This window comes from Cervus canadensis, chromosome 9 (assembly GCF_019320065.1).
Source record: "Cervus canadensis isolate Bull #8, Minnesota chromosome 9, ASM1932006v1, whole genome shotgun sequence".
In the NCBI taxonomy this organism is placed as follows: domain Eukaryota; kingdom Metazoa; phylum Chordata; class Mammalia; order Artiodactyla; family Cervidae; genus Cervus; species Cervus canadensis.
In genome coordinates, this window is record NC_057394.1 from 11,587,531 (window position 1) to 11,615,421 (window position 27,891).

General features: G+C 43.4%; 1 protein-coding gene and 1 long non-coding RNA gene across 3 annotated transcripts in view; both read right to left on the bottom strand.

Moving 5' to 3' along the window:
* The window catches only part of FARP1 (FERM, ARH/RhoGEF and pleckstrin domain protein 1), a 300,177-nt gene that overhangs the window by 202,682 nt on the left and 69,604 nt on the right, over positions 1–27,891 (bottom strand). The gene's annotated exons all lie outside the window — the stretch shown is intronic.
* On the bottom strand, positions 768–27,843 carry LOC122447581. Its single transcript, XR_006271293.1, has 4 exons — positions 17,827–27,843; positions 7,209–7,213; positions 6,446–6,451; positions 768–778 (listed from the first exon to the last, which is right to left on the bottom strand). It is a non-coding gene; the product is annotated as an uncharacterized LOC122447581 (long non-coding RNA).

Genomic DNA, 27,891 nt, shown 5'->3' on the forward strand with positions numbered 1-27,891 from the left:
TGGAACTTGGCTAAACAACAATAGGAATATACTCAACAGTACTGACCTCTACATTGAAAAAAATGGTTATGATGGTAAACTTCATATGATGTTGTTTTACTGGGGGGGTCACCAGTGGAAAGTTTTTAAAATTATTTTTTAAAGTGGAAGAGAGAAGGGCTAGAAAAACACCCCGTGGTTCAAAGCTGCCATCTGTGCTCTGTCTTCCTGCCAAGAGCACGGGTCCAGCATCCACAGGCCACGGCGAGAGGTGGTTCCCTTTACCACATCCCCCCTGAGTGCTCTTATACGAGAAATATCAGGCAAAATCAAAAGGTTACATACAAATTACTTTAGCAGAATTGCCCCTCAGATAGTGCCTCTGAACTCACTGGTGGCTGTTTCAGGACTTCCCATTTCTATTAGAATATTACACTGGACTCCTTGGGGCTGATAGACGGGGTAGAGCAGCAAGGTTCGTGCCTGTGAATGTGCCTCTGGGGGTTCAGCCAGCGAAAAACCCTCATTAAATGGATGCTGCAACCGGGAGGCGGGGGAAGAGCTGAAGTTCTAAGCATCTACACTACAGGGTTTTCCTGGTGGCTCAGCTGGTAAAGAATCTGCCTGCAATGCGGGAGACCTGGGTTCAATCCCTGGGTTGGGAAGATGCCCTGGAGAAGGGACAGGCTACCCACTCCAGTGTTCTGGCCTGGAGAATTCCATGACAGTGGAATTCTGGACTATTCAGTCCACGGGGTTGCAAAGAGTTGGACATGACTGAGCAACTTGCACTTTCACACTACAGGGTGAAGCAAGCTCAGAGGTGGAAAACCCAGTCAGGAACTCGGAGCTAAATGACTTCTCTTGCCAGCTACGTGGCCTTGAGCAAGTTACTTAACCTCTGGGTACCGGATCTTTCATGATGTAAAATGAGAATAATAAGGGTACCTCCCTGAGAGCTTAGAACAGTACCTGGCTCTGTAAGTACATGCTGCTATTACTGTCGTTGTTATTAGGCAGTATGCTAATTTTAAAAACATTATTCTGTTAATACATTGTGTTAATCTGCTCAGGCTGCCATAATAAAATAGCATAGATGGGGTGGCTTTGACGCCATAGATTTGTCACTGTTTTGGACACTGAAAAGTCCAAGATCAAGGTGCCGGCAGACCTGGGTCCTGGGGAGGGCGCTCTTCCTGGCTGGCAGATAGCGGACTCCTTGCTGTGTCCCCACAAGGGGGTAGTGGGCAGTGAGTTCCCTGGCGGCCCCTCTTACAAGGACACTAATCCTGTCGGACTAGGGCTCCACCTTTATGACCTCACTGAATCATTAATTACTTCTTTTGATATCTTTTTAAAGTTTTTTATTTATTTTTGGCTGCGCTCGGTCTTCATTGCTGCATGCAGGCTTTTTGCTAGTTGTGGCGAGCAGGGGTGACTCTCTCAGTTGCTCTGCGGAATGTGTAATCTTCCCAGACCAGGGATCGAACCCATATCCCCCACACTGGCAGGTGGATTCTTTAACACTGGGCAACCAAGGAAGTCCCTTAATTACTTCTTTACCCCCAATACATCCACATTGGGAGGTTAGGGCTTCAACAAAAGAATGCTGGGGGAGACAATGCAGTCCACAGCATACCTTAAGAATGAGAAAATCGAAACTACAGGTCACAAAATACACACAGCAGTGATAAAAATAGTGGAGAGTTTGGTTATACATATTAGCTTCAACTTCTCGATAAGGACACACACACAAAACGCAATGGCTGTGTAAGGATCTTCTAAAACCTATGTAACCTCACTTACAAGTGTCTAATTCAGAAGTTGCTTATTCTTACTACATACAAGTTTCTAACAATGTCTGCAGTTTTATTTCCCAAATAACAGACTAGAAGTAGAAAATTAGAGTCTTAGGGAAAAAAAATTCCTCTAAGTCAAGAATAAGAACAGTAACAAAAAGAATTAGTGATCTCAGAATATTTTTTCAAAGTCTGATCCATCAATGTGAAAGTCTGATCCATCAATGTGAAAATAACAGCAGTGTAATTTCATTCATTTACTGTTTATTCATCACATGTTTAGGTACCTGTTATGAGTTGAACTGTGTCCTGCCCAAATTCATATGCTGAAGTTCTAACCCTGAAGACCCTAGAAGGTGTCTTCAGGGTTATTTAGAAACAGGGTCATTGCAAATATAATGAGGGAAGATGAGGTCACACTGGAGTAGGGTGGGCCCCCAAGCCAATAGGACTAATGTCCTTATGAAAAGGGGAAATTTGGACACACGCACACAGGAGAACATCACGTCAAGACTGGAGAAATGCTGCCACAAGCCAAACCACCACCAGGGGCTGGGAGAGGGACCGGGAACTGACCCTTCCCTGGAGCCTTCATAGGGAGCATGACCTTGTTCTTAGACGTCTAGCTTCCAGAATAGTGAAAAATACATTTCTATTGTTTAAGCCACCTAGTTTGTGGTACTGTGTTGCAGTAGCTTTAGAACACTAATATAGTACCTCCGTTCCATGCATTGTCAAAGGGGGTGGGATACAACAGTGACCAAAAACAGACATGGTTCCAGAGCCCAACCATTTGAAGACAAATCCAACTACTAAAAACACATGCAATAGTAAAAAGTTCATTTAGGTGTTTTTTTTGTAAACCAGTGCACACAGTACATGCTTCATTAACATTGCCTCAGAACTATCCGGGCTTCCCAGGTGGTGTTAGTGGTAAAGAACCCAACTGCCAGCACAGGAGACACAAGAGACTCTGGTTTGATCCCTGGGTCAGGACGATCCCCTGGACCAGGGCGTGGCAACCCACTCCAATATTCTTGCCTGGAGAATTCCACAGACAGAGGACCTGGTGAGTACGGTCCATAGGGTCGCATAAGAGCTGGACACAACTGAGGTGACTTAGCACGCATGCAAAACTATCCAGAATGATTAGACTGCATTCAGAATTGTATGATCGCTATTACAAAATAGTCAGGTCACAGGGAAATAAATGATCCTGTTAGAAGGCAATCAGTATCGATATGTTTTTATATTTATGCACAATGGCTTTCCAGGACTGCAAATAAACACACCTTCTCCCTGAAAAGGTGCCCCCAAATCTACCTCTCCTTTTCACTCTGAAACCAGGACAAATCTATGCAGCAATGTTACTGCCGAAGTTGAGAGACCCCAAAATGTTTGATCTATTTTTTTTTTATCACTCAATGAGGAGCATGGGAAGAAATCTAGTTAGCTATGTTTGTTTATCCTCTACATAAAATTTCTTTGGTTAATATCATTAGAGTTGAAAGATGTTACTAATCCTCGGCTTAGAGAAGGCATTATTATAAATCCAGTGTTTCTTAAATGTATTAAAGATAGTAGAGAAGTTGGAAATGTCTCAGAGCATTTTGGGCAGATATGAACCAATGGGCTAAGTGGAACTTCCCAGGCCAATTTGCTGTCTCCAAAAGAGGCTGTTGTGTTGTACACATACTTTCAAAAAAAAAAAAAACACTACAAAATCCTTGAGCTACATGCCTGGCTAATTATCCATACTTTTCTCTTTGTTCCCTAGCAACACTTAAAAGCAATGTATTTCAACGATTTCCCTATTGGTCCAGCAGTTAAGACTCAACCTTCCAGAATGCAGTAGGTGCAGGTTCAATCCCTGGTCAGGCAATTAAGATACCACACGCCTCATGGTGGGCCCCCAACGCCCAAACACTGTATTTCAGGTTAAACTTTATGCAAAAGATTTTTTACATTATTCCAGTAATAACTAACACAATTTCACTTTGTTAGGTTTTACTAGGCAAAGCACTATTAATTAAAAATGTGAAGATTTCTTCCCAGATGTTTAGAGTAATATTTAATGACATCAAAGTGTTTTGACATCAAAGTTTGTCGAGTATTTAAAAATATTTGAGATTTCAGCAAATGTTTTTTTTGATCAGTAAATTGGTATAGATAGAAAAAAGGCCAGAATATTAATAACAGTTATATCTCACAGCACCTGTTCTGTCAAGTTTTTAATTGAGCAGCCTCTTTTCTATGTATAGATCCAAAAACAAGGAAGAAGAGTTAAACATTTGATTTTAAACATACTATAGGGAATTCCCTGGGGTCCGGTGGTTAGGACTCCACACTCTCACTGCCAAGGGCCTGGGTTCAATACCTGGTTGGGGAACTACAAGTCTTTGGCACAGCCAAATATTTTTTAAAAATAAAATAAAAACAAACATACTCTGGCCTATCTTTGTAGATGTGACACTTAAACATTAGAAGATTCAGCCACTGGATGAAAATTCAAGAATGATTTAATTTATGAGAAGACAATATTACACGTGATTTGACCATTTCTAACTATATCTCATAGATCTAACTTGACAAAACAACGATAAATAGGGCACTGTCAAAAATCTACTTTTACTGCATAGGCCATTATTGTCAAAACAACCTTATTTGCATAGTTAATTTGCTTATTAGCACTTAGCAAATCTCTCTATGACACAATCCAAACATAAATATCAGTAGATGCCTTGTCAGAATGAAAACCTGCATATTAGTGAAACCCAAATTAATGAGCTTTTATTGTAGGAGAAGACTGTCAATTATGTGAACAGCAGTACTGTGCCCATGTCTTTAAAAATATTTTGAGCAATAATAGATTACAAAAGTTTTCAGTAAAGATAATCGTTACTAATTTTAAGTTCACATGTATATACACATATTTTTTATGTCCCTTGTATCAGAGTTTCCCAAAGTAGAGCTTGCAGAAGCATCTCCTGGAGAACTTCTGAAAACACAGATAACTAGGCCCCACATACATGGATTCTGATTCTCTGGGTCGGTGGGGAGTTGGGGCGGTGGGTGGGAAGAATTTGTATTTCTTTCTAACCAGCTCCCAGTGACCCAGAGGCTGCCAGTACATGGGTCACAGTCTGAGTACCATTGCCATAAATGCCACATATGTCTGTATGCAGCACAACTGTCTACAAGATTGAAAGCTAGTCTCTTCTGAAAACAAGTGGCACAGTATAATGGAACAAACATAGCGCTTGTCTGGACTTAAGACAGTGTGCTGGTTAATTTTGTCTGTCAACTTGACCCGGCAATGAAGTGCCCAGATATCTGGTAAAACATGATTCTAGATGTGCTTGTGAAGATGTTTTAAAATAAGATTAACATTTATAATAGACTTAGTAAAGCAGATTGCCCTCCCTAAGGTGGGTGGGCCTCATTCAATCAGCTAAAGGCCTGATTAGAACAAAAAGGTTGCCTCTCCCACAAGGGACATTGGCTTTTTTCTTGATTGTTGTTCAGTTGCTGAGTCATGTCTGACTCTCTGCAACCCCACGAACTACAACACTCCAGGCTTCCCTGTCCTTCACTATCTCCCAGAGTTGCCTCGAACTCATGTCCATTGAGTCAGTGATGCTAAGATATTAAACACTGACACTCGAAGTGTTTTTAATAAGCCTATTCAGACTCCATGGACCTATCCTTTGGAGACCTGCTCTAATAGCTAACAGTTCCATTCAGAAGTTCTGCCATTTTGGAACAGTGAGGTTTCTGTAAGCCCGTATTTCAATGCTGTCATTTCTTACTAGTTTCTCTGCAAACTAGTTTCTGTATGAGCCTCAAATGGAAACATCAGTTCCTCCTGAGTATCAAGCCTGCCAGCCCTCAGACGAAGGGATACCACGCACTCTCCCAGGTCTCCAGCCTGCTAACTCACCCTGCAGGTCTTGGGGCTCGTCAGCCTCCAGGATCACACGAGCAGAAAACCCAAGCTGCAAACAGCAGCTTGAAACAGCATTTTGACAGAAAAGTTGGGAGATCTCCAAAGTCAAATGTGGAAACTACAGGAAAATAAGTTCTAATGCTGTTAAGAAAGATATTTAGGTACATTGGAAAAAAGAAAACTTCCTTCTCTGAAGGTCCAACAGCTAATATACACACCTGTGAGGATAAATCACCTGTGAACAGAGTCCACATCAGAGGACAACTTTTTATTATTTCCTTGTTGCTGCTGCTCCAAGTTCTTTCAAAGAAATGATGAATTTCCCTTCCCAGCATACTTCAGCCTGGCCACCCTGAACAAACACAACTGCTGAAAACGGCTAAAGATACTAGATACAACTATAAAATCATCTTTTCAGCTGCACTGCTCAACCTGCCAAAAAGCAAAGCCTCAAAACAAAGACAGTCAAAGGAGAACCAAACAGCTGGTACTAGCCCCAAGAGCTGCAGCAGAACTGGGTCCAAAGCAGGACGAGCCACATCCACAGATGGAGACACCATCTCCAACCGACCTCAGATCACCTGGCCTGGGTGTTCTGTCCCCAGGTGGGAAGGGCCCAAGGGAGGGCAGAGAAGAAGGGGAGGAAAGAGCACATAGAATCAATCACAAGAGTCCCCACCTAGCCACTCCCCTCAGAGGTGGGGGAAAGTCAGGTTTAGACGGGGCTCTGAGCGCCTCAGACAAGTGTCTGCCTTGTCCCCGCATTTCCACACGGAGGACAAGACCTCCACATTCTTATAGACTCTTGAGAGTCCCTTGGACTGCAAGGAGATCAAACCAGTCAGTGCTAAAGGAAATCAACCCTGAATATTCATTGGAAGGACTGATGCTGAAACTCCAATACTTTGAACACCTGATGCGAAGAGCCGACTCATTGGAAAAAAAACCCTGATGCTGGGACAGATTAAGAGCAGGAGGAGAAGGGGGTGACAGAGAATGAGATGGTTGGATGGCATCACTGACCCCATGGACATGAGTTTGAGCAAACTCCGGAAGGTGGAGGAGGACAGGGAAGCCTGGCGTGCTGCGGTCCACTGGGTCGCAAAGACAGCTACTAACCAGCCACCATCACCACACTAGGATGTTCTTAAAAGCCAAAGAGCTTTATTACTTACTAAAGTAACATTCCTTGAGATGTCTACACAGAATCTGAGTAACTGAAAATACAACTACTTGTTGTTTTTAAGGAATGGTGCCACGTGATTAGGGCTTACATTTTAGAATATGGCAGAAAATGAGTGTGTATATGTGTATATACAGTGCATACTTTTCTAAGAGAGTTTTCATGATTCTGAGGACTCCTGGGCATAAATAAATATTATCAGACACATTCCTCAGTTCAGCCTACTCCAGTCCCTCCCTGTCCCTCTATCCTTACCCAACCATCCTCACCCCCCAAAGTAAGCACTCCAAAAAATCAGCACCCTTGCTTTAGCTCAAATAAATGGAAAGATATGAATTTTCCCTCTTTCCTTTCATCAGAACCATAGTCTGGAACTAGACTGTTAATGCAGAACACTGGCAAAGTAGGTCGCAAGAACAGACAGAATTTAAAATCAGGCTGGACAAAGACCATCCTAGGAAACTGCTCAGTCTATTGTGTAAATTAAGGTCACAGGAGGTGGAGACTACAAAAAGCTCTGGTCTACTGTGTCAGGAAAGACGGGGAAATGCAGCGGGGTACCCAGGGTACCCGTGAAGAGACGGGAAGCCAAAGATACTAGTTCTTAAGCCAAAAAGGGCTTTAATTCTCAAATCCACCATCTACTCGATTGGCTCGAAGGTTTAGCTGCAACTTCACAGTTGTAAATGGAATTTCAGTAATTATAGGACTAACGCAGCAACTTCAGTTTTCCCAAGCATCTACAGCCTCCTCAGTGAATCTTTTTACTGATATTAAAAGCAGAGTTTATGAACAATAGAGAACATGGAGAAATGATTATAGATGTAAAGTGATTAGACCATAGCAATGTGTCCTAGCTGAAAATCACTCTGGGGTGTGGGGGTGGTCAACTTAAGTTGGTGTATTTCCAGCAGGAAAAGCAAGTGGAATGAATGACTAGGTATACATTACTCATCTTTTTCCTTATTGTCTTAGTTTCCTGTATAACCCCAAAGGTATATAAATAGTTTACCAAATGTTCTCCTGATGTCTTTATGTTTAGAGCTAGACCTTCATTTGATCTCAAAGGTTTGCTTGTACCTAGTATAAAATGAAAAAATTAAATTCTTCTTCCAAATGAATAGCTAACTTGGCCAGCACCATTTATTAAATAAACCATCCCTTCCCCACCAATGTAAATGCACTTTTACCATCTATAATTTCCCAGATGTCCTCAGGCTCTTGATTCTATTTCTGTGCCAAAACCTACTGTTTTAATTATAGTGGCTCCAAAATCCTAACATCTGAAACAGCAAGGCCAATTTTAAATATTTCAAAAATGTCTCAGTGATTCTTGAACATTCCTTCTCCCACATGAACCCTTTTGCCTGCTTTCCCATTCCCCAAAGAATAAGAGTGCTCAGACTGAAGGGGTGTAACAGGTGTAAACGCCTTCAGAGAGATCTAGTATTTTCTTTTGGAAGGCTAAACATTTATTTTATAAACCCACAGTGTATAAAGCTAAAGCATTCTACGATCTTCTGCTTGGATCTAATTATTTTCCATCCATGGAATTCTCCAGGCAAGAATACTGGAGTGGGCAGCCATCTCACTCCTCCAAGGGATCTTCCCAACCAAGGGATTGAACAAGGGTCCCTGCATTGCAGGCAGATTCTTTACTGTCTGAACCACCAGAGGAGCCCAGTTATTTTCCATAGGTTTATGTAAACAAAAGAAAAAGTTATTATTTCAATAACTAATAATTGCATATAATCACAATGCATGCGTACTCAGTCATGTCCAATTCTTTTGCGACCCTATGGACTGTAGCCAACCAGGCTCCTCTGTCCATGGGATTCTCCAGGCAAGAATACTGGAGTGGGTTGCCATTTCCTTTTCCAGAGGATCTTCCCGACCCAGGAATCAAACCTGTGTCTCCTGCATTGGTAGGCAGATTCTTTACCACTGCACCACCTGGAAAGCCCATTAATCATAATAAGTAATACTCAGCAGTGGTTGACCTCAGAATTACTATATGACCTATGTATTCTAAAATAAAGTGCCTATATTTTAACACCATAGTGAGCCCTTTATAAATAATCTGCTCCATCACAAAAGGGCTGAGTCCTTCAGGATTCACCACTATGCTAAGCTGTTTCCAGCATCTTAGTTCATCCTCCATCTGGCCATTTACATCCTTCAAAATGGATTTAACAAATATTAACAAAATAGTTTTAAATAGAGTTAGACAATTTAATAGACATGTCTATGACACCTTTTTATCTTACAGTATCCTGTTTTGTTACAGCGAAAGTTTCTGCTTACTTAGGGACAAGCATTCTACAATACCATCTTCCCACCCAGGAGTACAGCCCACTCTTTCACTATTCAGATCTTATTTTCAGTCCTTCTATTAAGTTTTACATCTCTCTTCCTATCAGGCATGTTCCTCCTTGGTTAAATGAGTATTTTGTTTACCCTTACTCACAACTTTGAACTTTCTCCCATCTCTAAGCTTTTATTCCAAGGATGAAAAAAAAGCTATTCGTTTCTGTTATTTCTTTAGTCATTCAAATCCATTTAATTTCAAAAGTACTTGAAGTATTACCTTAGGTTTCTAAGTATAAGATAACCTCTGAAAACAAAAACAATTTATTTACTTTTCTGACCAGTCTTTTCAACTTCTCATTGTATAAGCTACCATCTTTAAAATACTATTGAATAGTGTTTAGGTGAGAGGGAAATTGCATGGTCAGCTGATTTTAATAGGAACAGCTATAGTATTTTATCACTTAATAGAATGTTGCTGGATTTTGGTAATCAGTCTTCATCATGTTTATGCAATTTCTATTTACTATTTTAATCAGATATTTAAAATCACGGCTACAAACAACTAGAAACACTTAAAAATCTAAGGATACTTTTTCTTTATTATATGACTCCCTAATGTTGAACCATCCTTGAATTCATGGAATAAACCTTAGTTGGCCTGACTTTTTAAAAATACCACACCTGGTTTTAGTTAAACTACTTATAATTATTCCTATATTCGTAGTAAAATGGGTACTTTTCTTACTGTACTTTCCCATATTATCTATGTTAGACTTTTGTTACATTGTAATATTATATATTATACTCTTAATAATATGGAAAGTATCAATAAAAATGTCAGATGGGCTGAAGGCAATGCTTTACCAATGCCCTGAACCATCCATGCTAAGAAAAGCCTAACCATTTGGCCAGAGTTAAACCCAAGGCAATACTGCTCACTTAGAACCACAAAAAAGCTGCAGGCAGCGGGCCTAGGAGGATAACGCACACCTGCAAACTGGGGTCCTTGAATATTTGAGTTCCTCACCTGACCTGCCTCTTAAGAAACCTGTATGTAAGTCAGGAAGCAACAGTTAGAACTGCACATGGAACAACAGACTGGTTCCAAATAGGAAAAGAAGTACGTCAAGGTTGTATCTTGTCACCCTGCTTATTTAACATATGCAGAGTACATCATGAGAAACGCTGGTTTGGATGAAGCACAAGCTGCAATCAAGATTGCCGGGAGAAATATCAATAACCTCAGATATGCAGATGACACCACCCTTATGGCAGAAAGTGAAGAAGAACTAAAGAGCCTCTTGATGAAGGTGGAAGAGGAGAGTGAAAAAGCAGGCTTAAAGCTCAACATTCAGAAAACTAAGATCATGGCATCCAGTCGCATCACTTCATGGGAAATAGATGGGGAAACAGTGGCTGACTTTATTTTTCTGGGCTCCAAAATCACTGTAGATGGTGATTGCAGCCATGAAATTAAAAGACACTTATTCCTTGGAAGGAAAGTTATGACCAACCTAGACAGCATATTAAAAAGCAGAGACATTACTTTGCCAACAAAGGTCCATCTAGTCAAGGTTATGGTGGTCATGTATGGATATAAGAGTTCGACTATGAAGAAAGCTGAGTGCCGAAGAATTGATGCTTTCGAACTGTGGTGTTGGAGAAGATTTTTGAGAGTCCCTTGGACTGCAAGGAGATCCAACCAGTCCATCCTAAAGGAAATCAGCCCTGAATATTCATTGTAAGGACAGATGCTGAAGCTGAAACTCCAATACTTTGGCCACCTGATGTGAAGAGCTAACTCATTTGAAAAGACCCTGATGCTGGGAAAGATTGAGGGCAGGAGGAGAAGGGGACGACAGAGGATGAGATGGTTGGATGGTATCACTGACTCAATGGACATGGGTTTGGGTGAACTCCAGGAGTTGGTGATGGACAGGGAGGCCTGGCGTGCTGCAGTTCATGGGGTTGCAAAGAGTCAGACACGACTGAGCGACTGAACTGGAACTGGAAAGGGCAACACACCACAAAAGCCCTTCATGGGGTCTGTACTTGATCTTCCATAAATGGAGACACCATTATGAACATTTCCTGGTAAAATCAGACAGTACTATAAAAACTTCACCCTAAACACAAATGTTCAGAGCACTGCATTCTCAGGAGGAACGTAATTTTAAGTATATGATCTTTATATGTCTTATTAATTAGGCACATTAATTAATTAGGCCAATTTATGAAATCTTCCCTTAAACACGGAAACTTAAAAACCGTTTCCAGTAAACATTTTGTTTTTCCTACAAACCCTAATAGTTCTCCAAAACAACAGTAAATAAAATCTTACAGCACTTTAAGCTGTGGTTTGCAACCAAGACGTAAATGGCAAAATAAGACTATGTGAAGGAAAGATAACAGGCTCTTAGAGACCCAAGGAGTCATTAGTTAAGCAAAAAAAGAAAAAAAAAAGTGAGTGGAAGGGCAAACTGTGTTCCTTACAATAAAAAGAAAAATACTCTAATCCCATTATGACTGCCAAAGCTGCCATAGAAATGGGTTACAAGATAGTATCTAAATGGGAAAACGTATGTGTGCCCCTATAAACTGCTTTATTGCTCCTGTTCTCCTCCCCTGGCTGCCAATAAACTTGTTCAGAGTTTTACTTTTCTGCTGTCACCTTTCTACCCCTCTCTCTGGCCCACATCTAAAGTCTGGCCAAATACCAGGAGTGGTCCACAAAGTAGGGGGTTAGCCTTGCTCCCCGAGCTCATCACAGGGAACTGTTAAACCGCTTCCTGTTAATCACACGGCTGCTGATAGAAGAAAGAAAGAGAGCAAGATAGAGGTAATTTTCTCTGCGTGCGCCTCCTAAGCCCTTAGATTCTTCCTCTGAGAATCTCTCCATCCATCAGTAATACTGTTTCCCAAGGAAGACAGAATGACATCCACCCAGCATGTACAGTATGTCCTGGTTTTATAAGATATTCTAAAAGACAAATGGGGTTGTAGCCTGGCTCACAAGAATTCACCTCTCTGCTATCTGGCCGTGGGGAGCTTCCCGGTGACCTTTCAGCAAGCCCCCTGCTTGACTCACATGAGCCAGAATCATTCTGTTCGTTCACAACCCAAAAACTTTTAATTGAGGAAATATATAAAATAACCTTATGGAAGAACCATGAAATATCAATACTGTTGTCTGGTTGGATGATTTTAAATTTTCATGCACCTTCTTGGTTTTCTACCATCGAAACATCACTTTAGGGATAAGTAACCTGATGCTGGGAGGGATTGGGGGAAGGAGGAGAAGGGGACGACAGAGAATGAGAAGGCTGGATGGCATCACTGACTCGATGGACATGAGTTTGAGTAAACTCTGGGAGCTGGTGATGGACAGGGAGGCCTGGCATGCTGCGATTCATGGGGTCGCAAAGAGTCGGACATGACTGAGCGACTGAACTGAACTTAAATGATGTTAGGGTTAATTTCTTTTAAAGATCAAGTGTTTCCCTGGTTTTCACTAAACCCCTTAAACTGTTCAAAGATGCCCAAACCTCTAATGTTCAAAGTCATCATGTTAACAAGCAATTATTAAAATGAGCTCTTATGACAGTTTCATGGCTAATGACAATGGTCTCCACAATGCCCAAATCTCTTTTTTGGGGAGACAGGTACCCAATTCTCTAAGGCAAGTAAGAGGCAATGACTCACCGATTTCATGACCCTGTGGAGGTCACAAAGAACCCACACCCAGGGTTCAATCCCTGGTCAGGGCGCTAAGATCCCACATGCCTCAGCCAAAAAAAAAAAAACAAACATAAAACAGAAGCAATACTGTGACAAACTCAGTAAAGATGTTTAAAAAAATGAGACGACAGAGGATGAAATGGTTGCATGGCATCACTGACTCAATGGACATGAGTTTGAGTAAGCTCCAGGATTTGGCCATGAACAGGGAGGCCTGGTGTGCTGCAGTCCATGCGGTCGCAAAGAGTCGGACACAGCTGAGCAACTGGACTGAACTGAATCCAAAAAATATCTTAAAAAAAAAATGCCCATCATCTTGGGCCTGACCTGTGACCATCACACAACCTGCTAGGAAATGTCATTAGACTATCATAACCTGGCTTTTAAACAATGTTTACTGAACACTTTTCCTAAAATGTTCATATCCTAAAAACAATATAGTCAACCTGCTTTTTCTTTTTCCACTTCTCTAAGCTGTAATGGGCAGTACAGTAGAGAGAAATGAGGCTGAGTAATCCAGGTGAGATACCGCAAGTCTCAGGACTTTCCACAATGTTGTCAGCATTCTGCTTCCACCATATGCTGTGCTGTGAGCTTATCTGCAAACAGAAAGACTTCTGAGATCATGTTACATGTCCCATTGCTGCCTTAAGTTGATGCTATTTTACAAGGACATTCTGAGGCCTCAAGATGAGATAAAGCACAAGTAAAAAGGATTTCACAATGGGGAAAATACACCCAAAAGCTCTACTTTAGGGACAAAAAATTTAGAACTTTTGGACTTCCCTGGAAGTACAGTGGATAAGAATCTGCCTGCCAATACAGGGGACACAGGTTTGAGCCCTGGTCCAGGAAGATCCCACATGCGACAGAGGAACCAAGCCCATGCACGACAACCAGTGAGCCTGTGCTCCGGGTCCTGGAAGCCACAACCACTGAAGTCTGAGCATCTTGAGCCTGTGCTCGGCGACAAGAGAGGCCACCGCAATGAGAATCCCTCGCACCGCAATAAAAAGTAATGCTCAACTGTCACAACTAGAGAAAGCCCTTGTGCAGCAAAGACCCGGCACAATCAAAAACAAAATATTTTTCTAAAAATTAAGACTCCTTATAAGAATTTCTGAGCTACAAATTTCTAAATGCTGCAACACAAGCAGAATAAATACCATCACGCTTTGTTTCATCTTCACTGTCAGATGAAGCCTCGCAAAGGAGGAGCAAACGTGGGCAGAAGGGCAAAGAACAGAAAATTTATCATTTGCAAGGAATTAATTAGAACGAGGGCCAAATGGTATGACTTGGCAGCTATCTGCTTAGAATGTCATCTGTTATTCAAAAACAGTATTTAATTGCAGATCTGCGTGCCAAGTGCAGCAAGAAGACACTCCTTGGCCTGTTGCCTTGAATGTATGTTTCATATGCATATTAAAAGATTTAGTTTCTGAAGGTATGAGAAGCTTATTATTCAACTGGTCAACTCACATAGAAAGAGCTAGAAAATAAAGAATGCATAACATGTTGGTAACTTGAGTATCACCTTGAAATTTTGTCTTTGCAAAGTGTTCTCTGTCATTAGCTGCCCTAAGACCCAGTAGATCACGCAACTGGAGGTGAACTGACCCTTAGAAGAAAGTGATTTGCTGAAGCTACCACAGATGAGTCAACAAACAGAATAGGTCTACCAACTCTTTACCCCTGGTATGTGCAGGAAACTCACTAGTGCTGTGGAGGTTACAAAATAACCCAGCCCCAGTTTTAAAGGAATTTACAGTCTTTCTGGCAGGCATGAGCCATAAAATGATAATGAAGGATATACAAACAGAAGATAAACATCAACACCAACACCAAATGTCGTAAACACTTGTGAAAGATGTTACCTTGGATGTTTTCAAAGCGTCTTCATCAGTCATCTACAGAAATGAGGTCACAATACTTTTGTGTTGTGAGTATTTTAGGTTATCAGAATAAGTTTTTTCCTTCCTCCAAGTTTTTTGGAGAGTTGGACTATAAAGAAAGCTGAGCACCAAAGAATTGATGCTTTTGAACTGTGGTGTTAGAGAAGATTCTTGAGAGTCCCTTGGACTGCAAGGAGATCCAACCAGTCCATCCTAAAGGAAATCAGTCCTGAACATTCACTGGAAGGACTGATGCTGAAGCTGAGACTCCAATACTTTGGCCACCTCATGTGAAGAGTTGACTCATTGGAAAAGACCCTGATGCTGGGAGGGATTGGGGGCAGGAGGAGAAGGGGACGACAGAGGATGAGATGGCTGGATGGCATCACCGACTCGATGGACATGAATTTGAGCAAACTCCGGGAGTTGGTGAAGGACAGGGAAGCCTGGCGTGCTGCAGTCCATGGGGTCACAAAGAGTCAGACACAACTGAGCAACTGAACTGAAGTCTTTTTACCCACAGCTAAATATTTCTGTATCCCCTGACACCTACCTAATACACTCAGTGTTCCACTGAAGCACAGTACATGGAAATGAAGGTCTAGACTAGTTACCTCAAGAGCTGAAATCAGTTTGGCTATTTTAACTAGTCTCCAATTTTTAAAGATATATGGTTTTTTAAAATTCCATATAATTTCTTATCTTAACCATTTTTAAGTGGTCAGCAGTTCAGTAGTGTTAGATAGATTCACAGAGGTCTCCAGAACATCTTCAACTTTCAAAACTAAAACTATATTGCCATTAAACAACGACTCTCCATTTCTACCCCATCCCAGCCCTTGGTGTTTGAGTTGCTCAGTCATGTCTGATTCTTTGTGACCCTATGAACTATAGCCTGCCAGACTCTACTGTCCACGGAATACTCCAGGCACCAACACTGGAATGGATAGCCTTTCCCTTCTCCAGGGATAGAACCTAGATCTCCTGTACTGCAGACAGATTCTTTATAGTCTGAGCCACCAGGGAAGCCATTAAACAACTCTCCATTTCCAACCCACCCCCCAGCCCTTGGCAATCACCATTCAACTTTCTGTCTCTGAATATGATTACTGCTGGTAACTCATGCAAGTAGATTCATATGATATTATCTTTTTCTGACTGGCTTAGTTCACTTAACATAATGTCCTCAAGATTCATCCATGCTGTAACATTTGACAGGATTTCCTCCATTTTCAGACTGAATAACATTCCATAGTATGCATATTCCATGTATTATCCATTCATCCACCAACACAGGTTTGGGTGGCTTCTACCTCCTCGCTATTGTGAATTACACCATTTAAAGACAGGTGTACACCACCACGTGTGAGAGGCTTTCCCGGTGGCTCAGACAGGTGTACACCACCACGTGTGAGAGGCTTTCCCGGTGGCTCAGTGGTAAAGAATCTGCCTGCTAATGCAGGAGACGTGGGTTCGATCCCTGGCCGAGAAGATCCCCTGGAGGAGGAAATGGCGACCCACTCCAGTATTCTTGCCTGAGAAATTCCAAGGACAGAGGAGCCTGGTGGGCTCCAGTCCATGGGGTCGCAAAGAGTCAGACACAACTGAGCACACAGCATGTGTGAAATACATACTTAGTGGGAAGCTTCTGTACAATGCAGGGAGTTCAACTCGGAGCGCTGGGATGAGCCCGAGGGGTGAGAGAGAAGCTCGAGAGAGAGGGGATGTATGTATACTTACAGCTAATTCACGCTGTTGCACGGCAGAAACACAACACAGTAAAGCAATTGTCCAATTAAAAAAAATAAAATTAAAAAAAAAAAAAAATAGGTATATCTCTTCAAGATCTTGCTCTCAATTACCCGGGGTTGATGTCCAGAAGTGGAATTGCTAGATCACACAGTAATTCTATGTTTAATTTTTTGAGGGACTCTTCCATAGCGGCTACCATTTTCACATTCCCACCAACAAGGCACAAGAGTTTCAGCTTCCCCACATCCTTATTAGTTGTTCTATCAGTATTTTTTTTTTAACAGCAACCATAGTAATGGATGTGAGGTAATATTTCATTGTGGTTTTGATGTGCATTTCTCCAATGATTAGTAATGTTCTTTGGCATAACTGTTGGAAGACAAAGGATGCTGGGAGAGCGGTGAAGGCTTATTTTTTCAACCTTGACTAATTCATCAAAAGAACGGCTCTCTGCCAGAACTAGAGTGAATGATGTTGGGAGATACTACGTGGTGACTTTCAAGCCAGCACTCTCCCATTACTGATTCATGGAAAAATGCTGGGGGAGGAAGGAAAATGACTCCAAACCAACCCACTCCTACGGTTCACTTGACTGAAAGACTCACGGTATCTCATCCAATATGACTACCCACACTACAGTTCCCATTTTAATCATGCATAAATGTGATTTAAGAAAGTGTTATGTGATCAAGTTCTCCTCCACCTACTAAGGAGATGTCCCATTCTACACCGTGACTAAAGGAACCACAGAATAAAACTGGTCTATAAGTTGCCCATATAGAACTCACAGCAGTAAGTGGCCCAACTTTTTCTCAAATATTTCATAAAGAAGCCAAACAATGAAACTTGCTATATGCATGCGTTGAATTGTATCTCCCCAACTGTATCCTATCCCCCACCCCTTAGGAACTAGTGACCTTATTTGGACAATGAGTCTTTGCAATTGATCAAGGTATGATGGCGGTGGGCCCTATACTAGTATGTGAAAGTCGCTCAGTCGTGTCCAACTCTTTGCAACCCCATGAACTATCCAGTCCATGGAATTCTCCAGGCCAGAATACTGAAGTGGGTAGCCTTTCCCTTCTCCAGAGGATCTTCCTAACCCAGGGATCGAACCCAGGTCTCCCACGTTGCAGGCAGATTCTTTACCAACTGAGCTATCAGGGAAGCCCGATGCTAGTATGGTTGTGGCCTTATAAAAGGCAGAAACCAGGACAAACTCACCGAAGGAGAAGGCCAGGTGAAGTGGAAGGCAGAGATTGGCAGAGACACATCTATGAGCCAAAGAACATCAAAGATGACCAGCAGGCTTCCCAGGTGGTTCTAGTGGCAAAGAACCTGTCTGCCAATGCAGAAGACATAAGAGACGCGGGTTCAAACCCTGGGTCAGGAAGAGCCCTTGGAGGAGGGCATGACTATCCACTCCAGTATTCTTGCCTGGAGAATTCCATGGACAAAGCAGCCTAGTGGGCTACAGTCCATGGGGTCACAAAGAGTCGGACATGACTGAATCAACTTAGCACACAGCCCACCAGAAGCTAGCAGGGAGGCCTGGACAAGACTCTCCCTCAGAAGAAAGCAACCCTGCCCCACACCTTGGTCTGAGTTCCAGCCTCTCGAACTGTGAGACAAGCATTCCATTGCTTCAACTGCCTATGTGGGATATGTGACAGCAGCTCTTGCAAACTGATGTATTTGTCAAATTGAGTTGCCCAGTGATGGAACAGCCAGGAAGATGGACCACAAATAAAGCATCACCTCAATGCCAGGGTACCAAGTGCTGCTGGTAGGACTTAGAAAAATCACTGATGGCCTCCAGGGTTCACACGGTTACAGGGCCCGGAGAAAAAGAACTTGCTTCATCTAGTACCTTGTGTACCAGAAAATAAGGACCAAAAACCAAAACCAACTCCCCAGGCCTCCCTGGGCAGCCATTTCTGGAGCCAGACAGAGGGCAAAAAATAAGTTTGGAAGCTAAGCACTGCGACTGGTACCCACATAAATCTCTAAGCAGCCCTGGGTTGGCAGGATGCCCCAGGGCTGCTGGCAGAGGGTTGGTTTCTGTTGAACCAGTTTTCTGGAGAAAGTTAGAACTTTATTTTCTAAGGCTGCCATGTACCTTTCAGGAGCTTCAAGAGAGAAGGTAGCTAAGCGCAGGAACTGAGGAAATCCACCTTACAGAAACTGCCCTTGGAACAGAAAGGAAGATGGGGGGGGTGGGGAAGACAGATTCACCTTGTTATTAAGGGTTTAGAAAGTTCACAGAGAGCCAACATCGAGACTTCACTAGGAATGAAGATTTTTCCTCTGAGATGGTAATAATGGCTGGGAGCTTAAACCAGAAGAGCCCTAAACAGGCACCTTGTCGTGGGGTCAGCAGACATTTCTGATCATCTCCATGAAACCTATCTGGATGTGTGAGCCTCTCAGCACACACGAAACCCAGTTAACTATGGGAAGGAGTAATTCTTGGTGCTTATTACGAAACCAGACGCTCCATTTAACCACTCTAATAAAATCTGTTATCCTGGTACTTACAAAAAATCTCCATCAGGCAAAGACATGCTAGATGGCCAAGAGTTAACATCTAAGTTTTGTTTTAACTCACAGACTCAGTATGTGCTATAGCTATTGCACCTACCTGTCCTTTTCATCACTGGGATTCCAGTATTAAACTGTCTATAAATTAAAACATGTCCAAGAATCACAAGACTTATACGCAAATAAGAGGAATTTTTGTTGGCACCTACTGTGTGCAGCACATTGTCCTGCAGGAGATAGGTTGAAGGTTGGAGGGTCAGAGGCAAGGCTGCAAGGGTGGAAATGGAGGCAGAGGGAGGGAGATGAGCCTAAGTGTTAGGAGATAGGAACCTGGGGGCCCGGGCCTGGTGGCCTTGACTTTCTCTGGGAGTCCTGGGCCTCTCCCAAGAGACGGGGTGTCCTCTTGCTTTTCCCACTGACTGGTCTCTCCAGCCTGCTCACCTTGGGCTCCTCGTTCACGGGTCTCTAATTCAGCAACAGGAAATGCTAATAGGGAATAGGTGGTCCAGGGGAGAGGGGGATGACTTACCACCTCTGTTCCCTCCTGGCCCTACTCAGGCCATCGCTCCTGCTGGCCAGGCCTCTTGCCTGGCTGCAGAATGACCTGCTTAAGACCCATCTTCTATCTCTTCCTACGAGACTAAGGACAATACCAGCTTATGGGACTGCAGGAATATGAGAGCTGACCGGAAGGGGCTGGGAAGGGCTGTCACAGCCACCTTGGGACCCAGGGAAGCAGTGACCAGGGGAGTTCTTGCTTTTCAATACTTTCGACACTCAGCATCACAGCTAGTGTCTAAAGTATCATAGCTTTACCAACAGCTTCAAGCGCTTCCCTCATAGCTCAGTTGATAAAGAATCTGCCTGCAATGCAGGAGACCCAGGTTCGATTCCTGGGTGGGAAAGATCCCCTGGAGAAGGAAATGGCAACCCACTGCAGTATTCTCGCCTGGAGAATCCCACGGACAGAGCCTGGCAGGCTATAGTCCACGGGGTTGCAAGAGTCGGACACGACTTAGGGACTAAACCACAAACTAAACCACATCATAGCGAGAGCAAAGGTAACTGAGCCCTTGAGTTCTGTTTGTGGACAGAAACCTTCCAACAAACAGCCACGGAAGATGACATGACCGTCAAACACACTTGAGAGTTCGTAAGTAAATGGAATTAAAATTAAAGGACAGGCCACACCCCCATTCCTTTCAAAGGCTTGTGAACGGTCACTTGAAGACGCTGGGTGTCAATGCTTTCCCAGCCGGGCCTTCAAGATGAACAGAGTAGCTTCTGGGATGACAAGCTAATTGAAATGCAGAGAGTAAATATAATTTTCCTAATATAAATGGGAAGCAAGCAATCAACCTCCCTTTGATACTTCCAGTTTGTACAATCTCCATAATCAGTATGAATCTCAGAGGTTCATTTACAGAGTCACAGATTCCTCTTTGTGATTAGAAATGAAGCAGTGGCTTTTATTAGGAACATTAGCAATGCGTCTTTCACGTCAACTGAAAAAAGAAGACATCATTTCCAGTGCAACAGCTGCCATAGAAAGGCCAGCTGACGTCCCAGTCCTCGGTAGTGGCAGGGAGCCAACCAAGGTGTAAATCTCAGGAGTGTCTGTGTCCCCTCTCTCTGGGTGTTCCCTCCCACGTGCTGCCAAGGCCTGTCAATCCTACCTTGTCAATCTGAAAACTTAACTGATGCTATAGGATGGTGCTTTAAATAAATATACTTGACTGATGGGAGGGGAAAAAAAAAAAACTCTACCTTCTCAGCTTCTCTTTGTCTGACAGTTCTCCAACATTCCACCTGGGGCCCTGACCAGCCACCGCTGTGTCGATGACCTTGGGAGGCCCTCTGGTCCCTGGGCTATCCCCGCTGCAGGCTCAGCCCTGTTAATCCACCCTACCCACTTCGGAGTATCTATCCTTGGCATCTGTCTCAGGGACCAGCATGATCACGTGATGGGCTATCCTCTCTAAGGGATCCCCGAACGGCCTGGTGAGAACAGGGCTTAAGTAGAGGCCCTTCTGTCCCCTCTGCTCACTGGGCTCATTCATGCCTGCCTCACAGATCCACTGATCAGCCGTAAACAAGAGAACGTAAGGACAGACGTTAGTACAAATTCTGGCACACAGCAAGGGGTTTTTAAAAGGGCAGCCATTATTTTTGCTCCTTTTCTTATCATCAGCAGCACCCTGTTGTGCATGTCCAGAAATATATGTGGGACCCGTATCAGGTTTCTAAGATCATGTTCCATAAAACAACACCAACGCTCCCTGAATTCCACTCTGGGTATCAAGTCTAGCTTCCTGTTTATATAAATGGGGAAAGAGAAAGCTATAAAGCTCTCGCTCACAATTATAAAGTATGACTTTCAGAATTGCTTTTACACAATGACTTTCCCTACAGATCACAAACTGATTAAATCATCCCAATATCTTTCTCTAGTGTGAAAAGCATGATGTCCAATGCTCAAATTTATAAAAGACAGCAAATAAGTAAATCATTAAAAAAATAGCAGATAATTTAAACATCACTCTGATTTATATGTTAATATGTTTCATATTCACATTTAAACATAGAGGTTCCTAGCCAGCTAAATGCTTCCTTCAAAGGAACCCACAGAGAAGACCCATCCGAGAGGGTCCTAAAACCATCCACCTTGAAATACATCTAGCCAGTGCCAGAGGGAAGCGAGGTTCTCCTAGGAAAATCCTGTCTAGGAAAACAGAGAGGCTTTAGGCTACATAAATGTGTGCTCACTCGCTCAGTCGGGTCTGACTCTTTGTGACCCCATGGACTGTAGCCCGCCAGGCTCCTCTGTCCATGGGATTCTCCAGGCAAGAATACTTGGGTTGCTATTTCCTCCTCCAGGGGATCCTCCTGACCCAGGGATCGAACCTGCGTCTCCTACACTGCGGGTGGATTCTTTACGGCTGAGCCACCAGGAGAGACAGGCTAAGTAAATGGAGGAGACCAAAAACTCAGTAAAACCAATATGCACACAAAACATTTAAGCTTTAAGAATATCCCCTCAGTGTTAAAGCTACCGGAACTGAAGCTCAGAGGAGCTACAGATAGACAGAAAAAAGGGATTAAGTGTGCTTGTGAGAAGCTGCGACTTCATCACACCTGTCCAGGAGGCACTTCCTTCTCACAGACCCTCCAAAGCCACCTGGGATCCTCATCTCTATTTCAGGAAAGACTCATCTGAGACGACAGAGAAAGCTGGGGGAATTTTTTTAAAAAAAAGAAAAAAGAAAGAAAATTACTCCACCTGACACAAGTATGCTTTTTTAATTTCAAAATGTTTTCATTTGCTTTTTTTCCACTTCACATACCCAAAAGCCCTACAATAAAAGCACAGTCTCAATGCTGCTAGTAAACAAGAAAAGTAAAGTTTAACGTGCAAGGAAGAAAAACGACTAGTTTTTAGGGGAATCTAATCTCCATCTAGACTCGGCAAGGTATTTTCTCAGAAGGTATTTCACCTGAGCTTCACCTCAGCCCCATGAAGTGTGTGTTCTCCAGATTCAGAAACAAGGAAACAGGTTGAGAGTGGTTATCTTCTCACCCAGAGCGCCCGCCCCCCTCCCAGCTAGTAAGCCATGAAGCCAGGACGCACTTCTAGCCCAGGTCCCGATTTTCCCCTTTTAACCACTCTGTTTCTTATAATTAGGACAATTTATTATCTCCACTTACAAGAGGGAGGGAAAGCAGCTTCTCAAACTCCCTACGTCTCCCCAGAATATTGGCCCATTTTACCACCAGATACAGACATTCTCGGTTATAGTTTATTCCTCTTATTTATTAGCGTCTACTGAGAGACTTTTCAGGGAGAAAATAGCAAACAGCTGTTAGAGAATTCCTGCCATCACGTCAGAGCCACAGAAACGACTTTGATCAAGAGTCTACATTGAAGTTGAAAGGGGAACACAAACATTTTGGGCCAACATTTAAGTTCCATTCTTCACATCTAAGGATCTAGAAAGTAAAGGCGAACAGGATTTTGCTGAAATGATTTATGAAAAAAAAATTTTTATCTGTTAAAATAGCCTTTAAATTTAACCTCAAGAGACCAGACCCAGACGGACCATTTATCATTCAAGTTAAATAAAACACAGAGTGGACGGTGCAAAAGCAGAGTGGACATAAATACTCTTTCAGAAACTCTGCTAAGAGACGGAGCCAAAAGCAACACTGATAAGGGGAAAGAAATATTGACTCATGTTTAAAAAGCTTGAGTGAACTTGTGAAATTCCTTTCCCTCTTTCTGGTTCAAACTGCAGCTGCTTAAGAGGCAGTTAATGGAGCTCTGGGCACACACACCTCCCTTCTGGTTTTAAATGGTCGATTAAATTTTATTTAGGTCTCAGTACAGCCGCCACCAGCTCTTACGTGCACGTTTATACAAAAGAAGAAAATAAAGGAGCCCTGAACTCATACCTCCCATCTAAGAGCATATAATCCATCAACTGCAAGGAATAACCCCACTGCCGGGGACATATGATTCCAGGGGAGAAGCAGGACACATATTAAAAAGATATACCAATACTCCCCCCCCCCCCCAAGATCTTAGGTTAAATATACATTCCACCTCTTTGGGAAGAGGAAAAAACAAAGACATTCAGTGGCTTTAGATCCAAAAGGGCATTGTCTCTAAGATGGCTAACATAGAAATTAAACAGGGAAACAAAATCATTCACAACAAGACAAAGACGGAGAAAAGGACCTTGTTTTTCTACAGGCACAGTTGCTGTGAGCTACACAAGTTCCGCTCCAGGCCAGCAGCATCCCTTCTTCCTGATGTAACTAAGGAAAGTGAACTGAAAGTGTTCGTTGCTCAGTCGTGTCGGACTCTTTGTGACCCTATGGATTGTAGCCCGCCAGGCTCCTCTGTCCGTGGGATTTTCCAGGCAAAAATACTGGAATGGGTTGCCATGCCCTCCTCCAGGGGATCTTTCCGACCAGGGGGTCGAACCCGGGTCTCCTGCATTGCAGGTCGATTCTTTACCATCTGAGCCACCAGGAAAGTTGTCGATGTAAACTAGGGAGTCCCAAAAAGACAACACAGAGCTTTTTAAAGAGACAAACTTTGGCTACATCCTCTTTTTCTGAGCACCAGATTATGAAGAGAGTTTAAAAATTCTCCAACCATTTAAGACCTTTTGCAGAAACACAAAGCACTTGGAGGAATAAGCCCTCGACTGATGTCAAGGCCAGGTTACAGTGAAAAATAAACGATTGCTTCATTTCAAAAGCTAAGAAAATGAAATAAAGGTTTAATCATTTATGGACTGACCATGCCAGACTCCTAATTAGGTATGAGATAACACAGGCACTTTTGCCCTCAGTTTAAAAAAAAAAAAAAAGAAAAACCTTTGCAGTCTCTCTTATTATGACATGCAAACTATTTTTCTTAAAAATTTTAGATGTCTGTTTCCAACAAAGTTGTTTGTTCCCGCTAATAATGCGTTGTCTGGCAAATACCTGATTTCTTTCTATCTTCTCAAGTGGCATGAAGTTTAGCCCAATTTAGTTCAGTGATACTTATTTAGGTTACCCCACCCATCTGGGCTTCCCTGATGGCTCAGATGGTAAAGAATCTGCCTGCCGTGCAGGAGACTCAGGTTCAAGCCCTGGGTCAGGAAGATCCCCTGGAAAATGGAGTAGCTAACCCATTCCATTATTCTTGGCTGGAGGATTCCACAGACATGGGAGCCTGGTGGGATACAGTCCATGGGTCACAAAGAGTCGGACATGAGTTAACACACACACACACACAACACAACACACAAACACACATTAAATCCTAACATTTCCTGATGCCCCATAAGCATGTTTGTGGCTGTCACTGAGCCGTGTCTGACTCTCTGCGACCCCACGGACTGCAGCACAACGGGCTCCCCTGTCCTTCACCATCTCCTGGAATCTGCTCACACGCATGCGTGCTTATTCACCTTCGCCATATTTGATTTGAGCACTTACCAGTTACACAAGAACTGTTAATACCACCTCCGATGAGGTTTTTGTAATATTTCTTAGATTAAAATCCCTTTTCTCAAGAGTTTACTATTTGCCTGAGGAATTAACAAACATAATCATGGAGAGGTAATTAACCAACAGAAGATGTCAATGAAAGGTTCCAACTTTCAAAAAAAAAGAAAGGGAGGGGGGGGAAAAAGCATGGATTATCATCTGAACCAAACTCTTCATTTTGCAGATAAGGAAACTGAGTCTCAGTGGGGTTATACTTAGAGGGAGAAACAAGATTAGAGCTTCTGATTCCAAGTCTAATTAGAGGTATGGACAAGTAGTTTAAGACAGAGATGAAAAAAAAAAAAGACAGAGATAACCCCCACCCAGGAGCCCTAGGGAGAGGCTTGGATGGTTGGGGGATCTCGACAAATTTGTTGGTGGATGTTGGGCGGTGTTTACAAATAGGAAAGGAACCACAGCAGCTGGAAGATGAGAGTTTGAAAGGAGCCTTGGAGGCAAGTTTGGAAACATCCAGTAAGGCAAGACAGTGGAAGCCCACAGATCTTGTAAGACGAGGCAGCAGCTCGGGGCGAGGGAAGGCGGACAAAGCTGGGGTCACGAGGGCTGGGTTCCCATCCCAGTGCTATCCCAACACCATACAAATGTGAGGTGACTTGAAGAGCTCCCCAGGGGTGCCCCCTCATCTTAAAGAGATGACAACACCACCCAACTTTCCTCGTCTGTGAGAAGCACATGAATGAACAGAGGTGTGGGCAGTCGGTCACAGGTTATGGCATCAGCCTGAGGCACTGTGGAGGAACAGAATATAAGGATAAATAAGAACCAAAGGGGCCGGGCCCCCACAGAGCTCCCCTTCTACTTGCAGGAAGTCAAAACTAAGCATGATAAACAAGTCAAGAGAATTTTCCAGCTTGAGATGCTAAGGCAGAGGATGAACCAACCCAGGACCGATGGTGGAGAATAAGGAAAAAGTCACCGGAGCACTGGGCCGTCTGCCTCTCTCCCAGCCTCCCCAAACTAAGAAGCTCACACTTTACCCTCAGGCACCTGGGAGGTGGAAAGGCTTCTCAGGAAAGCCTCGACAAAACACCAACACAGGGGCAGGAGGATCAGCCCCCGGGGATGGTGGTGGCCGACACGGAGCACCCCGTACCCACACCACGGCGACTCCGGCTCGCTCCTCAACACAGGCCTGGGGTCTTCCCATCACCTGTGAGCATCTTTCCCAGACCGGCTTCCCAGGGCTGCTCAAGAGCAGCAAAACATGGCTCCGTTTCAGGTCCTCTTCTCTGCTCCTCCTAGCGCAGCCTTGCTAATGAAAACACACAAACTGAATAAACACTTGGGGTAAGAAGCCATCTGCTTCATCCTACAAACGTCAGTAGGAACAGCGTTTTGTTTACCAGCAGGGTCATGAGGACAGGACACATAAAACCTTCTCAGGAACCTTCTGGTGGGGGCGCGGAGGGAGGAAGTCATTTAACCCTTTCAGATCCACACGTCACCTCAAGGTATAACCTCTGGTTGGAAGGGAACACTGCAGATACCACAAGCCACAGGGTGAGGCTTCTCTGCACGGCATTTTCCACATAAAAATGATAAAACCTCTTGGAAGAATTTACTATAAATATTGCATTTGAACTTTCAACTCTGTAGAAAAAAATACCTAAAAAGACCATCCAAGAGCAAAGGTGACCGGGAGAATGAGCCACGGCGTAACAAAGTCTGATGCTCCATGCCCAGGCCTCTCAAAGGATTAAACTCTTTGATAAGACTTCATTCGAGGCGTAAGTAATGATGCAGGCTGGTGTGGCTATCTGGGCCAGGAAGCGTTTGGGGAACGTGCATTTTAAAATGACGACTTTGCCTCCATCCATCCTCTGAAACGAAAGTATCAGGAAAAGACCCAGGAAACTCAGTCCCCCAAGGGAATGATGTGGTTCACAGCGGAATGTTTCCCAAAGGGAATGGTAATGACTTCCGGCCAAGTGCCTGCCCATCTGTGTGACAAATGTGAATTAGCAACGAGAATTTATCGTCACGGGGCGTCCAATCCAAAGAGGGAACATGGGAGGGTGAGGGGGGCTGCGACACCGGGCCCGCATGAATTCACAGCAGGAAGTTTTAGAGCAAGGTTTAAAAGCAGTTGTGGGAAGCCGCGTCTCTTGCAATCGTAGTCCCTCCTCTCTAATCACAGGCACAGCGGTTGAGTCACCACGGCCAGCCTGCTGCCTCCCAGCTGCAAGGAGTCCTGGCCCGTTCTCTTCTTAAAGACCACAAGGTAGCAATTTAGAATCAGCACAGTCAATAAAAATGCTGATCGCTGACTTTCTACCGGCAGTTATGGAAAACATCTGTTGCCTATGGGTTGAGAAGGAACATTCTGACCCAACTCGAATAAGACTTTTAAAAATTAGACATGAATGGATGAGGCATGTGAAAAACTAACAATAACAGTAATCCTACTTGTCAGATCAACTCAGCCTAATATTCAAACTTTTAAATGAGCACCTAACTACACTCAAGGCATTGTGCTGGGTGCTGGGGACGAGGCAATAAGGCAAGGACCCAGGCCCAAGAAGCCAGCAGTGAAACGCAAAATGCACATGGGCGAGGCTCCAAAGTCACTGCAGACAGGGACTGCAGCCATGAAATTAAAAGATGCTTGCTCCTTGGAAGAGAAGGCAATGGCACCCCACTCCAGTACTCTTGCCTGGAAACTCCCATGGACGGAGGAGCCTGGTG